The 15307-nt window shown below is 39.3% G+C and overlaps 1 long non-coding RNA gene across 1 annotated transcript in view; it reads right to left on the bottom strand.

Moving 5' to 3' along the window:
- The window catches only part of LOC122464102, a 426264-nt gene extending 411732 nt beyond the window's left edge, over positions 1 to 14532 (bottom strand). Inside the window, exon 1 of the long non-coding RNA XR_006287978.1 lies at positions 14501 to 14532. This is a non-coding gene — a long non-coding RNA (uncharacterized LOC122464102). The remainder of the gene's footprint in view (positions 1 to 14500) is intronic.
- Positions 14533 to 15307: the final 775 nt, after the last annotated feature.

Below are 15307 nucleotides of genomic sequence, written 5' to 3'. Positions count from 1 at the left end.
AGTATAAAAAATAAAATAAATATTGAAATATAAGAAAGACAAATGCCTTATTTGCCTTTTCTCTCTCTCTAAAGCATAATAGTCCTGGAAACCATCAGACCTAGGAACCAATTTGTTTTTTATTATTTTGTCCAAATTATGCCATTTATGAAGTGGTCCAGGTTGGGATGGGAGTGTAGTGGAGCCCTTTCTTCCTCTAGAATCTCAGGGAGAGATTGTGCCAGGGTGACCATCCATCTCCCAGAACTAGTAGAGAAGAAAGTAGGGCTTCTTGATCACCTCCCACTTGGAATAATAAACCTCCCTCTGAGTGTGGAGACAACAGGTGTCTCCGGCACATACGCACAGGGCACTCTGCTCAGCACTGATAAGGCCTCACCTGGAGTATGGTATCCAGTTCTTGGCATCATACTTTGGGAAAGATTTGTACAAATGGGAGAAAGTCCAGAAGAGTGCAAGAAAAAATATTAAAGAAAACATGACCTATGAGGAAAGATTGAAGAAAAATTGTGTTTATTTAGTCTGGATAAGAAAAGACTGAGGGGGGACATGATAACAGTGTTCAAGTATATAAAAGGTTGTTATAAAGAGGAAGGTGATAAATTGTTCTCCTTAATCACTGAGGACAGGACAAGAAGTAATGGGTTTAAATTGCAGCAAGGGAGATTTAGGTTACACATTAGGAAAAGCTTCCTAACTGTAAGGGTAGTTAAGCACTGGTACAATTTATCTAGGGCGGTTTTGGAATCTTTCACTGGAACTTTTTCAGAACTGGTTGGAGAAACACCTGTCAGGGATGGTCATAATACTTAGTCCTGCCTCAGTGCAAGGAACTGGATTAGATGACGTATTAAAATCCCTTCCAGTACTACATTTCGGTGATTCTATAAAGGTTTCTTGTGCCCTCCCCACTACTCAAGAGCCATTCACAATCTTCTGGCTCTATAATTTTTCATCATACTCTGTTCTTAGACACTCAGTGATGGTCTTCATACCTGTGATATAAAGAGGGATAGATACCCATGGAGCTACAGATAGTCCTGATCCGTCTTCCCCAGTGGATTTATTTTTAATCAAAGTCTATTTCTGCCTACAGTTTGTGAATTACTTAGTATTTAATTTTGCCCCCCTCTCCCCCCGCCCACATATGCCACCTCCTCCACTGCCAAAGGGCCCATTTTGCCTTTGATTTAAATTGAGGTGACAAAATAGTGAGTCAGGCCCACTATCTTCAGTGTGAAAGTACATGTAGCTAGTCACGTGAGCAGCAATGTGACTAAATCCCAGGTGATCACCAAACTGTTTTAACATTGCCTATAGCTCATTCTCCACACATTTACACATACACACACACATACACATGTGCATATATACAATATATAAAGGATTCAGAAAGAAAGAAATTCCTACTTTGGAATGATTAAATATCCTCCAATCAAAAAGGAACATAAGAATGGCCATACTGGGTCAGACCAAAAGTCTATCAAACCTAGTATCCTGTCCTCTGACGATGGCCAATGGCAGGTGCCCCAAAGGGAATGAACAGACAGGCTATCAAGTGATCCATGCCCTGTCACCCAAACGCAGCTTCTGGCAAACAGAGGCTAGGGACACCATTCCTGCCCATCCTGGCTAATAGCCATTGATGGACCTATCTTCCATGAATCTATCTAGCTCCCTTTTGAACCCCATTATAGTACTGGCCTTCACAACACCCTCTGGCAAGGAGTTCCAGAGGTTGATAGTGTGTTGCGTGAAAAAAAATAATTTCTTGTGTTTGTTTTAAACTGGCTACTTATTAATTTCATTTGGTGGCCCCTTGTTCTTGTATTATGAGAAGGAGTAAATAACACTTCCTTATTTACTTTCTCTATACTACTCATGATTTTATAGACTTCTATCATGTCCCCCCTTCGTCACCTCTTTTCCAAGCTGAAAAGTCCCAGTCTTATTAATCTCTCCTCATACGGAAGCTGTTCTATACCCGTAATAATTTTTGTTGCCCTTTTTGGAACCTTTTCCAATTCCAATACATCTTTTTTGAGTAGGGGCGACCACATCTGCACGCAGTATTCAACCATGGACATATTTCAATTTTTTACCAAAAAATCCCAAACAAACAAACAAAAAACCAAAATGTCTAGCAAGTTTCATTTTTGATGCTGTTTACAGAACTTTAGCTGTCTTTGCAGTTCAATGGTCCAGGGAGCCCCTCCAAGCCCAGTGGCACATCGTACTCTCATCAGGCCTGACACACTCATTGCTCCAACTCTCTGTTGTCATAATCTGTATATAAAAGGTGTTGTGTAAGGTGTGAATGTAAACTGGTAATACGCTGATCATTGAATTATCGGTAACGTATATACAGGTGAGGAATAAAGAACTATAGGAGCGTGCTGAAAACATGTTCCTAAATGTGTTTAACAGGCAGTGCATATACCCAGCCTGCCATAGACAAAAGAATGTTGATTTGCTGGCTTGACTGTGTTTCACGTGTAAACTAAACAAAGGGAGACAAAAAGGACATTAAATGTATGGTAAACAAAGCCATCCGGCGAGCAAGTGGGGGAAGATAGCCTCTGAATCTCCATGAAGGATGGTGACTCCAGCCTCCGGTGCATGGGATTATATGTCTGCTTAACTGGCTTTTTTAATTTCAATTTGAAAAAAAAAATAAAGAATGGAATTAGGGGGAGCAGGAAACCATGTGCCCTCTTCAAACAGGATCAATGAACTTTGCGAAGATATAAGCCGAGGCAAAAAGCCATTTTGTTATCCTTCGCTGTATGGACAAGAGACCAGAGCTCTTTTAATCTGAGAAAGTTGGATCCTTGAACTGAGGCGGGGGGAGGGGATGCAGGGTTTGAAGTCTTTGGGAACTGACTGTAGGTGAGAAACCTATTTACACAAAGATTGTAATTTGCTGAAGTAAAGTTTTAGTCAGTTGTAAAGTGTATTTAGTTTGGTTTTATTTTACTTGTAGCTATTTATGTGAATTCTATTCCTATTATCCTTAAATATCTGTTCTTTGTTAACAAACTTATTCTTCCTTTATTACAAAACCATCTCAGGGCTGTGTGTTAAACTGAAGGGTAGAATCCTCCGAAAACTAACAGCCTGGTGTGTGAACTGTCTCATTGGAGGCCGCAAACTTGATAACTTCTGCGAGAGTTGAGTAAGAGTGACTGGATACTGCAGAAAGATATCTCTAGAGAACTTGGTAATTGGCGTTCACTGATTGTTACTGGCAAGGCAAGCTATGGACTAGCAGAATCCTGAGAAGTTTGCTAGTGAGGTAGACAAATTGGTGTATCAGGGAGCTGCAGCAGCAGAGCTCACTTTTGCTGAGGCAGAGCGGTAACGGAGTGGCTCACAATTCTGGTGACCTGAGCAAAGTGTCGCAAGTATTATGGAGCGCTTACACCAGGATGTACCTACCTCTTCTAAGGAAAATAAATTATTTGTGTGTAGGAGTAGCTTTTTCCAGTTTAGATTAAGTGAATTTGGAACAGGTTTAAGTTAAACTGAAGTGAGTCTCTGCCAAGCTGAAACAAGTGTCCTCAAAGGGATTTGGGCCAGGCTACTCCACTGTTTTAAAAACAGATTTCAGTTAAACCAGTGGAACTTTCCCATGTAGACAAAGTCTCTAGTGTCTCTGTGCCTCAGTTTCCCAGCTGTAACTTAATGGTAATCACACTTCCCTAACTCATAGGGGAGTTATAAGGATAAATCTAATAGAGATTGTGAGTTGCTCAGACACTACAGTGATGGGGACCACATAAATGCCTCAGGCTATGTCTGTACTTCCCTGAAGGTCGGACTCTGGGGGTGTGAATAGCAGCGTGCACCAACGTGCTGCACTGTGACTCTCCAGTCTAAAACCTTCCTAGTTAGCATTAGCATTTAGAGGACTACATTAATGTGAACTAGGAACCTTTTGGTTCATGCCCACAGTGTCCATATAGGGGAGTCACAGCTCAGCACTTTAGTGCCTGCTATTTACACTCCTGTGGTCTGAACTGTGGGGTAGTATTGACAAGCTCTTAAATAGATAAAAGAATAGAACAAGGTTCATGGCTGGGTGATATTAGATGCCTGGTTATGCATGGGGTATGTTTCTGTTTGAAAGGTAGAGCTCTGCACATCTGCAGATATCCATGGACCATGTTTGCCAATCGTGGATGGATGCAGATCAAAATTTTAATCTAGAGCCCTGCAAATCTGTGGATATTCACTTTATAACCATACATCATGTTTGCCGGTCAGCTGCAGATACACATTTGTATCCACACAGGGCTCTAATGATAGGCTGCCTATTTCAAGCACCAAATTGGGTCCTGGAAATTTTATCATTTTTCACAGAAGTAGCTGTGCCTCTCCAAAGCTCAAAATGGCATAATTAATAAATGTCCCCCTCTGTTAGCAGTTTCTCTCGCTCATTCATATTTGACAGATATTATTCTTCTATTTGTCTTTCTTGATTCAGTTCAGATGACATTCATAATGTCTTAGATGTTTAAAATAACTAGTGTCATTAATTCTTCTTTTTAAATTGAGAATATAGCTTATTTGATTCCCTTTTGACTCAGTAAGCCTAAGCCAAACAAAGTTTATCTTTTTTTATTTCAAATGCACCTTTGAGACAAAAGCTGGGGCTGACACCTCTTGCCAGCTCATATTTAATGAAATATGACTTTCATTTATTTTATTTCTCATCATTCATGTTTATAGGCTATGCATACTTGACTTTGACTCTTTAATTTCTTATAGAATGGCATACCCACCACTTGTCTTCATATCTTTTCTTTTTGAAGACATACATTATTTATCTGCATTGGTTGAATTATTGTTGTCCCTTGTCCATTATCCTTTAAAACATCTCAGTACTCTATCTGCAGTTTATTATTTACGACCATGAACGTCAATTATCTATTCCTGAGCCACAGTTTATGAGGGCTAGAGGTTAGCCTGTGACATCTGCCTTGCATGTCAAATCTTATCAAAGCTTTCACTCAACATTGTCATTTGTAAATCTGCAAGAGTGCTCCAAACAATACTCATTTAAATAGTTTACTGTTTGATTTAGTGCACAGTCGCCTAATTAAACACTTTCTTCCCAACTCCAAGTCTCTAACTTAATGTTTGGCATGACCTTAAGTCTTTCTTGGGAAATGAATTTTGATCAGAGATATCTGATCAGGATTTTCAGAGTAATTTAGGAAATAGGCAAACTGACATTAGTCCAAAATGCAAAGATTGCAATTTTGTAAGTATTGCACAGAAACACAGTCTTGCCCACAATTTACTAATTAGTTGGAACTGCAATGCTATGGTATCTCCTCTTAGACTACAATACTAACTTCAACAATTTATTTGCTGTTTCATTACCTAGCCTATTCCACTGTTTTGACTAAGCCAACATTGAGTGTGCTAAAGAAATGATCAATTGACCCCAAAATTGCTGAATGGGATGGCAGGAGTTTTATTTATTTTTTATTTTATTTTATTTTATTTTTTATTTTCAATCTAAATTCTAGTGACCTGGGTTCTCTGATTTTATTGCCATAATATTCTGCCATTGTGATGCAATAAACTGTGTTTACATTGTGTGACATAAGCTCATTCACTAACAGAAATTTGGAGACAAAATCTGGATATTCTTTTGAATGCTAGCTGTATAAATAAATATGCATTGTAGAAGGGGTTCTCAGGTGAGTATTCTAAGCACCAAGCTAACCACCAAAAGGGGCACCACCATCCTGGTTTTAGTGTGGGTTAAACATGCTCAGATTGGTGGAGGAATGACTATTTTTTGAATCCTAATAAGAGTTATACAGCACATTGCTTGATGGTGTCAGGACTTAGGTGGTTGTGCATGCCCAGCAGCAGAAATTTCAGTTCCTGGGAGACTTTAGCAGCAGAAAGTTTGAATGGTACTGTTGTGAATGCCAGTGGTGCCTAAATGTTAGATAAGTACATAAAGTGGCACCTGGGCACCCCTTGTGAATCTAGCCCAATGGGTGAAATTCTGCTTGTGCTGATGTCAAGGGGAGTCTTTTCCATTGACTTCACTGGGGCTGGGAGTTTACCAAGAGCGTCTGATCTGTTGGATCAACTGAGCTGTGCTAAGGCACAGTTTTGGACTGGAAAAGTCAAATGTAGGCATGAGAAGTATCTATCTACAACTACTCCCGAGGCCTTCATCTCTTGTAAAGAGAAAACATGGGCTGCACGCACTACACAGGATGGAGTTGTCTCATAATTATATGCAGAACTTAGAAAGTTCTCTAACAGCAGTGGAAGAGTGGTTGCTGGTTGAACAGTAATCAGCAATGTGTAGTGGAGAGCGTGTGGCAATACATAGCCCTGAGGACACGACTAGGACTATGGAAATGCTTTGATGGACCATTCCAGTATCCCTCCTGCCTAAAGACATCCATTTATGCTAGATCATATTTAACAAACTATTGCACAATACCCCGGGAGAGCCAGGATAGTAACAGCAGAGTATCTGATTTATCTTTGCCTTTCTTTTGTGTCACTATAATGACAATAAATAAATGTACTAAAACAAAGAGCTTCCTCTAACTTCTCAGTATGACCTTAAATTAAAAGTCCCATTCCTATTAACACTATGATCAGGGGGTTTTGTTTGTTTGTTTTTTATTGTGAAATACCCAGCATTTATCAAACACATTCATTTAGTCATTCAGTGGAGTTGGATCAACCCCAGGAGTATGCATGGACCCAAAAACATTTTGTGCTTCTCTCTCCAATATTCAGTAACTTTTTATCCTGCTAAAGCTGCTAAAGTGAGGCAATGGGGACAGCTGAGATCAATAGGTTGCAACACTCCCAATGCATTGCAACCCTTTCATATTGCAGAGCCAGCACTCCTCAGCCAGTACTGGAGCTCTTTTCTTGGACTGCATTTCCACTGCACTGTGGAGCCAACAGGCAGCTGCAGCCTGACCAATCTCAAGCATTCAATAATCATGAGATAGACTTAAACATAATGGGGCTGGTTAAAAATACTAATTCTGGTTTCTTCTTAATTTTCCTTCTGGCATTTGAGGCTTTAGGGTTCCTGTTTCCCAGCTTTGCTCCACAACAATGAGAGCTAGAAACTTACTTTTAGGCTACATCTACACTACACTCCATTTTCAATGCTGCAATGGAAAACAGGCTGTGTCCATGCTGCAGTGTGTAGCTACGCATGTCAGTGAAATGTTCTGGCAGCGGGGAAAGGTCTTCAACAGCTTTCCCATGGTAGAGCCTTTCCCTGCTGCCAGAGTCTTTACCTGGGCTGGGAAAAGGCTCCAGCAGCTAGGAGATAGCAGAGCAATTCCCTGCTGCCGGAGTCTTTACCTTTGGCAGGAAAGAGGTCTAGCAAGAGGAGCTCCCAGAGTTATTTCCCTCAGACACAGAAGGACTCTAGCAGAAGGGAGTTGACAGCCTTTCCTGGCTGCCTCCCCCACCAGAGCCTTCCCCTTGGTGACAGAGGCTTCTCCTGAGGCAGGGAAAGGCCCCGGCTGCTGAGAGGCAGCAGGACACTATGTAGCTAAAAATATCAGTGTAGACTGGAAGGCATGGCTTCAGTGAGTAGAGAGCCAAGTAGGGTACGTACATACCTTCAGGTGTGTCCATACTCTAGTCGCCTAAGTTATGCCTCATCATCTACACTGTTAGCTAAGCCTGTGCTTGCAGGGTACCTGAGTACATACTCTACACACTGCTGAAAGAAGTGTCCAGCGTAGACATAGCCTTAGTGAAATGACAGCTGAAATTCTCATGTAATCACATGACTCCAGAAGCTGGGACTTCTAAGAAAAACCCTACATACCATGAGATTTTCAATAAAATTGTGGAAAGTAGCAACACTGTAGCTGCAGGCACTCTGCTTGCATGACCAGTGCAGCAAAATAGATACCTGCCAACCTGGGTTCCCTTTTCTACTGCTGTTTCCCAGCCTGCTTAGCTATCTCTCCAAAACAGCACCCCAAAATTGTTTTAACTGAGCTTCTTTCAGAACTATTTGGTAATATAGACCAGAGGTTATTTTTCTCCAATATACAGTACAACTAGTGGAGTACTGTATAAATATAGGCCATCTCTACAATGGTGACAAGCACTGTTTTTGTTTTGTTTCCCACCCTAGCAGTACATTAAAATTGTAGTGCATGGATGCAAATTCTCACACTGCACTGTTGTATTCAGAAACCATTATCTCCACAGGAAATAATAGCAAGTGGATACATTAATTAATAGTTCTGCACACTAACAGTGAAGATAAGGTGTGTTGACACTGTAGCTATGTGAATAAGAATAGCTAGAGATTGCTACAGAAATTGACATTGAATCCTTGTACAGTAAACACATTTACTTACAGTAAATACTGACTGTAAACTAGCTAGCAATACCTATGGGTAATGCTACTGCTAAATTTCACATGAAAGACTCTCTCACTGTGGCCTTGGGCAAATCACTTAAGATCAATGTGCCTCAGATTCTACATTTGCAAAATGATGTAATGAAGATAGTATACAGTATTGTTGTAGCTGTCTTGGTCCCAGAATGTTAGAGACACGTGATGGGTGCAGTTTTGTTTTATTTTAGATTTTCAATCTAAATTCAAGTGACCTGGGTTCTCTGATTTTATTGCCATAATATTCTGCCATTGTGATGCAATAAACTTTGTTTACATTATGTGACATAAGCTCATTCACTAACAGAAATTTGGAGACAAAATCTGGATATTCTTTTGAAAGCTAGCTGTATACATAAATATTCATTGTAGAAGGGATTCTCAGGTGAGTATTCTAAGCACCAAGCTAACCACCAAAAGGGGCATCACCATCCTGGCTTTAGTGTGGGTTAAACATGCTCAGATTGGTGGAGGAATGACTATTTTTTGAATCCTAATAAGAGTTATACAGCACATTGCTTGATGGTGTCAGGACTTAGGTGGTTGTGCATGCCCAGCAGCAGAAATTTCAGTTCCTGGGAGACTTTAGCAGCAGAAAGTTTGAATGGTACTGTTGTGAATGCCAGTGGTGCCTAAATGTTAGATGTAAGTATATAAAGTGGCACCTGGGACCCCTTGTGAATCTAGCCCAATGGGTGAAATTCTGCTTGTGCTGATGTCAAGGGGAGTCTTTTCCATTGACTTCACTGGGGCTGGTACAACCTTTTGAGCTTATTCAAAGCTGTGTAAGCTCAATAGCTTGTGTCTCTCATCAACAGACATTGGTCCACTAAAAGATACTACTGCACCGTTTTGTGATACACTATTTTGTGTCTCTAATCGAGATAATACTTAACTACCACACTGAGGAGTGGCAAGGATTAATTAAGTTTGCAGCGCACTATGAAGACAAGACATGCAATGCTGTGTAAGTGCTAAGTATGATTAGTACTAAACTTTGAAGACTTAATTTAAAAAGATAAAAAGCTCAATTTGGAAAATAGTGTAATTTAAATAAAGAATCTGACTTCTTTTCCAAGGAGTCCAAGGGCATTAAACATCCATCTACATAACATCAACAAAATAGTAAAGAGTATAATTAGAATGAGCTGCAAATAAAACAAGGGTTTAAGTCCATATTTTTTTAAGTATCCACACCCTTGTTTGTGACCCAAACTGTGATTATATTTACACAAGTCTCTGATATACACACATGCACTAGTCCACGATGCACTTTTTGTAATGTAGGCTTCTCCCCTTAGGGATGAGCAAACTAAATAAAATAAAATAAGCACCAACCTGAATATTCACCCATACCTTTTGAAACAAATACTGAGCTAATGGTACTTTAAAATCAAATTTTCCCCTTGTTTGAGCAATTCCCAGTGAAGTCAATGGGAGATGAGCCTGCTTACACTGTCTGAATTTGGTGTGAATTTATTATCTGCTACAGAAAGATTCAACTACATGAAATGAAATAGGAGAAACATGGATGTAACTTCTGAGAAGTCCCCCAGATTTTCACAAAATATTTCATGTTTTACAGGGGAGGAGAGTGGGGAAAAAGAAAGGTCTCTCCAAGAAAGCAGCCACTGAGGCAGGATCAGTGGGAGAAATCCAGATTTCTGTGAGAGCCAGGAGGTGGAGAAAATAGGAAATGAAACCACAGTGGATGACAGTGATTTTCCTAGACATTGATTGGCATTCTAAAGCCGCAAGATAAGGGGAAGGGAGGACTGAAAGTAGGAATGGGTCTGAGGCTGGAGGGTTGGGGATTGTTGGGGTGGAGGTCATGATGAGAGAGGGTGGAGGAAGGGATAAGGGGAGGGCCAAATGTACGGAAGGATGAGAGGGTACAGGAGGAGGAAAAGGAAGTGCCTGTTCAATGTGGATTTGTGATGTGAGAGGATGTGGTGGAATTACACTGAGTTTAAATAAAGCTCCAAAACACACACAAAAACCTCATAAAGGCTTTTGCATGTGTTTAAACTTTACATACAGAGAGTAGTACCATTCTGTGGTTGACAAATGCATACACAAGCCACCATTTTTTTATGGACTAAAATTCTCACAGTAAAACTTGAAATATTTTGTAAACTTCTGGGTCCACTTGAAATTTCACATTGATTCCTCAGGCTGTCCCTGCAATTTATTCTAATTCCTAAGTACTTTCAGAACAAGCAATCAAGAATTTCCTTTGGGTTTTTCTTTTTGCATTTTGAAATTTTGAACATTATAGCCCCTTTCCATTATTAGCCAAGCCACTCTCTCTAAGCACTGCACTGTGCACTAGTGATTATGGAGGTAGCATCTTTATTGTGCTGACATGGAAGCTTTCACTGGCTAAACAAGTGTTTTGGCACCGAAAAAAATGACAAACATTTCACTCTTCAAAAAAATCAGTTTATTTTTTGACAGTTGCCCAAACAGTAACATCTTTGCACAGTTATACGGATGAGTTCATTTTAAAAGCACTAATAGTTTTCTCTTTCCTGACCATTATATATTAATGAATGTTATTTTTCTTCTATCTGGTATATTGTCTAGCTTTGTTTTTGCTTTCTAATCTGGCATGGTATATGATATAATATGAAAGGTTTTCTCTTAACTGAAACAAAAAAGTAGCAATCCATCCCTCTTCTCCCTAGAGATACTAGGTTTTAGGGTATAAAAATATGTTCTCAGTGGGAGGAAATTGAATAAAACATGTCAATAATAAAACCACACATTCTATTGTACATAATACTGTATGTTCCTTTCAAAAAGCACAGCTTGTGTATGCCAATTGTTTTCTTCTGCCCTGATTGAGACATTGTACAACAATGCCTTTCTGCTGAGAAATTCAGCATTGCTTTATTATTATTATTTTTATTTTATTTTATTGTTTGTAAGAGTATCAAAAACTCAGGAAAAACACAACTAAAATAAAAATCTGTTCTTACCATCTCCTTCCCTCAGAACTGCTATTAATAATTTGGACTTCCACAGTGCCTTTCATCTTAGGCCTTGATCTTGCAAACACTGATGTACGTGTTTAACTTTACTATGCTGTGTAGCCTGGGACTACATGCAGTAGTAAAAGTAAGCACGTGTGTAAGTGTTGGGCTAGATCAAAACTGTAGGATCTCAAAACATAATATAAATGCAGACCAATGAAGCCTTAGTACCTGTGGTGTCAATAAATAATTACTTCCCACATTTTGCAGAGGCAGAAAACTGTGGTACAGAGAAAAAGTAGGGTTGCCTATCCTCCAAGATTGTCCTAGAGTCTCCAGGAATTAAAGATTAATCTTTAATTAAAGATTGTCACGATAAAACCTCCAGGCATATGTTCAACTAAAATTGGCAACCCTAAGCATAAGGGAGCTGCTGAACTCCCCCTCTCCCCCCGCCCCACTTTCTTAAACTTCCCATGGTTTTAGTGAGGGCACAAAGGAGAAAGTTGCTCTGCTCTTCACAAGATCTGGCCCAGGATGAAGCTGAGTGTGATGTATCCAGAGGTCCAGGAATCAAAGCCACATTTCTCAAATCCCTAGCTTGTCTTTGTCTCTGGTCTGAATGGTTAGATGTGGGCAGGAACACCTAGGCTACACTTACACTATATATGTACTGAGAAGCAGGCTCCATCCTCTCCGTGGTTTGTAGCTACACGTACCAGTGAAAGGCTCTGGCAGAGGCAAGGCAGCAGGGAAAAGATTCAGTAGCTCCACACTGCCAGAGTCTTTCAGTGAGGCAAGGAAAGGGGGGAGGGAGGATATGAAGCAGGGAAACACTATGTCTTTGCTCTAGCGCTGTCAAGCAATTAAAAGCATTTATCGCAATTTAAAAAAATGAATCGCAATCTATCGCGCTGTTAAACAATAATAGAATACCAGAGCCTTTCCCTGCTGCCGGAGTTTTTTCCTGTGAGGGGCAGGCTCCAGCAGTGGGGATGAAATAGAACAGTACACTGCAATAAATAGCGGTGTAGAAGGGGAGGCACAGCTTGGACAAGTAGAGAACCCTGTAGAGTATCTATACCCTTCAAGCATGTCTTTACTTGCCTAAGCTGTGCCTTGCAGTCTACACTATTTATACCCATGCTGGGGGTGGTTCACATGTATGTACATTATACATCACCACAAGAAGTGTGCAGTGTAGACTTACCCCCTAGAGGAATATTAATAGTCCTTTAAAATATCCAGACATTTTGCAGCATCTGTTTGATCTATCCAGCAGTGAGGTATGGAATTATTCTCAACTCACGGATTGTTTTAAATGTTTAGTGAAAAAAAAAATCCAATGTCATGTTCCAATTGGGATGTACTAGTACTCCTGGCAGCCCCTGGGCATTCGGCTCAGCTCTATATAAATATCCATACAATCAAACAATTTAATCTACACAGGGAATAGAACAGGGCAAAATCATTTATCTAAAAGAATGCTTGCTCCCTTATATGCATAAACATTGCAAGGTTTTCAATGTATTAAAGAGTAGGTTTGGTTGAAATGAAAATATTTCATAAATATTTTGGAAACCAGTTTGAAAGAATGGAAAAGAGTGAAGATGCAGGGCAAGAGTAAACTGGTTTCCTAGAAGATTAGGGAAGGGAGGTTAGATAGATGCATGATTTATTAAATGGCTTAACAGTGGTTATGAGGCTATAAATTCTCCACCCTTACCTGGTGGAGCTCATTGCCTATAAATTTCACTGTGGATGCTTCTAACTGCAATAAAGATTTCCCCCCTTTTTGCACTGAATGGAGTTCTATCTTGCCTGTCTCTGGGCACACTACCTTCAGTCCATATTATGGAAGTGTATGGAGATTCAACTCTTGTTGAGGACCATGACAGAAGGGTTTACGTGGCCTATTAGGTTGGGTTTTTTTGTTTCTTTGTTTGCTTTTTGTTGTTGTCTTATTTTATTTATTTATTGTTTTGGTTTAAATCTGATGTACTCTGCAGCCTCACTTACTGTGTTTGCCTATATAGAACAGTACTGGATGCTAAAAGCAATAATGGCCTAAAAGACTAAACCCGATCAAACCATTTGGATATCATGAAAGCGATTGAACAAAATTCATGACATTTTACACAGGTGTTAATTCTGTGTGGCTTCTGTGGAGTTAGGATTCTGTTGTCACAACATTTTCACAACTAGAAGCCAAAGGGTTTGTTCGTCAATCCATAATCAGACATCTTCCTGTTTTCTATTTTCTATTATAGGAAGGGGAAAGGCGGACCATGAAGTTGAAATACAGGACAGAGTGTCAGAAGATCCAGCTTCTATTTTTGGCTCAGCCACTAACTCATTGGTATGTACCATAACATTTTGGACTCTGACTACAGGAATGCAAAATAGTTTTAGATATTGTTACATTAGCTCTTGTACAAAATAATCAATAACGTGATCTCACAGAATTTCCTGTTTTCTAATTCACAAAGCGCATCTAACTATACGATTAAAAAAATAAACAAAAAGGATGATCACAAAATGTTGTGGTGGTTTGTTTTTTTCATGACATTCAAGGTGCAATTTAGAGTAGGGTTGTTTGATTGTGATAGGTTATGACATTCACATAGCAATGGCTCTGGTTTCCTGATTAATTGAGCATATTCTGTGTAGTCAGGAGAATTAGCAGCAGTCAGTTTGACTCTGAGGGAGTGACTCCTCTGAGGTAAACAGGACTGGTGAGTGCTGAGCATTTCTGAAAAAAATCAGTCCAACTGTGGGTGCTGAGCATTTTTGAAGATCTGACCTTACACGTTTGACCCATCCCAAAGATTGAACCAGTTGACTTTTGATTTTGTTATCTCAAATCTTAATGATAGATGAGGGATGACAAAAATTGTTAAAACAAAATATTTGTCTCCATACTGTACCTTCGGTGTTATATGTGAAATATTAATATTCATATATATTTTTACTTTCAAAAGAAAAATCAAATTGCTTTTATTTTTTGCTAGATGTTTGATAATGTTATCTAGTTAGAATCCTTCTCTATATGAGTCTGATTCAGCTCCTATTAAAATCAGTGCTAACACCCCTATTTCACGTCAGTGAGAGTTGGATCAAGCTTTGTATTGCACTTTCATGATTCAATTTTCTCTGAATTCATCATGATACCTGATGACAATTAACTAGATACTTCATTGTAGAAAGTTTTTGTTTGTTTGTTTGTTTGTTTGTTTCAAAAATGGAGTAGGTGGCGTAACAACTGGATGAAATAAAGAATTTATATTATAATTTTTGTACCCCATATAATTTGTTGTTCGGCAAATAAATCAATATCAAATTACAAGACAAAGCATTGTTTTCTCAAGGTGTGAAAATATGACCTTTACAGTTTTCCAGCAAAGGGCCCCAATATAATTTCTTATTCTTGCTTTCATCAAACCAGGCATTTCTTCATGTTTGATGGAGATTACTTGAACCTGGTAACTTCAGGTCTTTGAACTGAATATTTGTAAAAGATGACCTTCCCCCCCTACTGAGCACAAAAAGCTATCTAGTTGTAAATTGGCAGATGAAGTACTGTGTATATCCCAATATTCCTCAATACAGGATAAAAATGAAATTCAGTATTAATACAAAATATATTCTACCGTTATTATACGTGTAATGCCATACAACTTACAATACCTAATTTCTGTGTATATCATCATACTTTCTTAAGGCTATATTTTGTATTCTCTGTGAAAGTGTCAGTGTTTAGCTATTTCTTGGGAAGGGGAAATGGTGGGTTTTGTTGTACTACTACATCATTGCTGAGGTGTGGCTATGCTTTTGGACATGCTGGATTCTCTTTTCTTCTCCCACCCCAACTATTGTCTAATAGACGATCCTCCCTCTCTCAGATTCT

Source organism: Chelonia mydas, chromosome 1 (assembly GCF_015237465.2).
Source record: "Chelonia mydas isolate rCheMyd1 chromosome 1, rCheMyd1.pri.v2, whole genome shotgun sequence".
In the NCBI taxonomy this organism is placed as follows: domain Eukaryota; kingdom Metazoa; phylum Chordata; order Testudines; family Cheloniidae; genus Chelonia; species Chelonia mydas.
The sequence above is the reverse complement of the archived record's forward strand: the minus strand, read 5'-3'. Positions and strand labels throughout refer to the sequence as shown.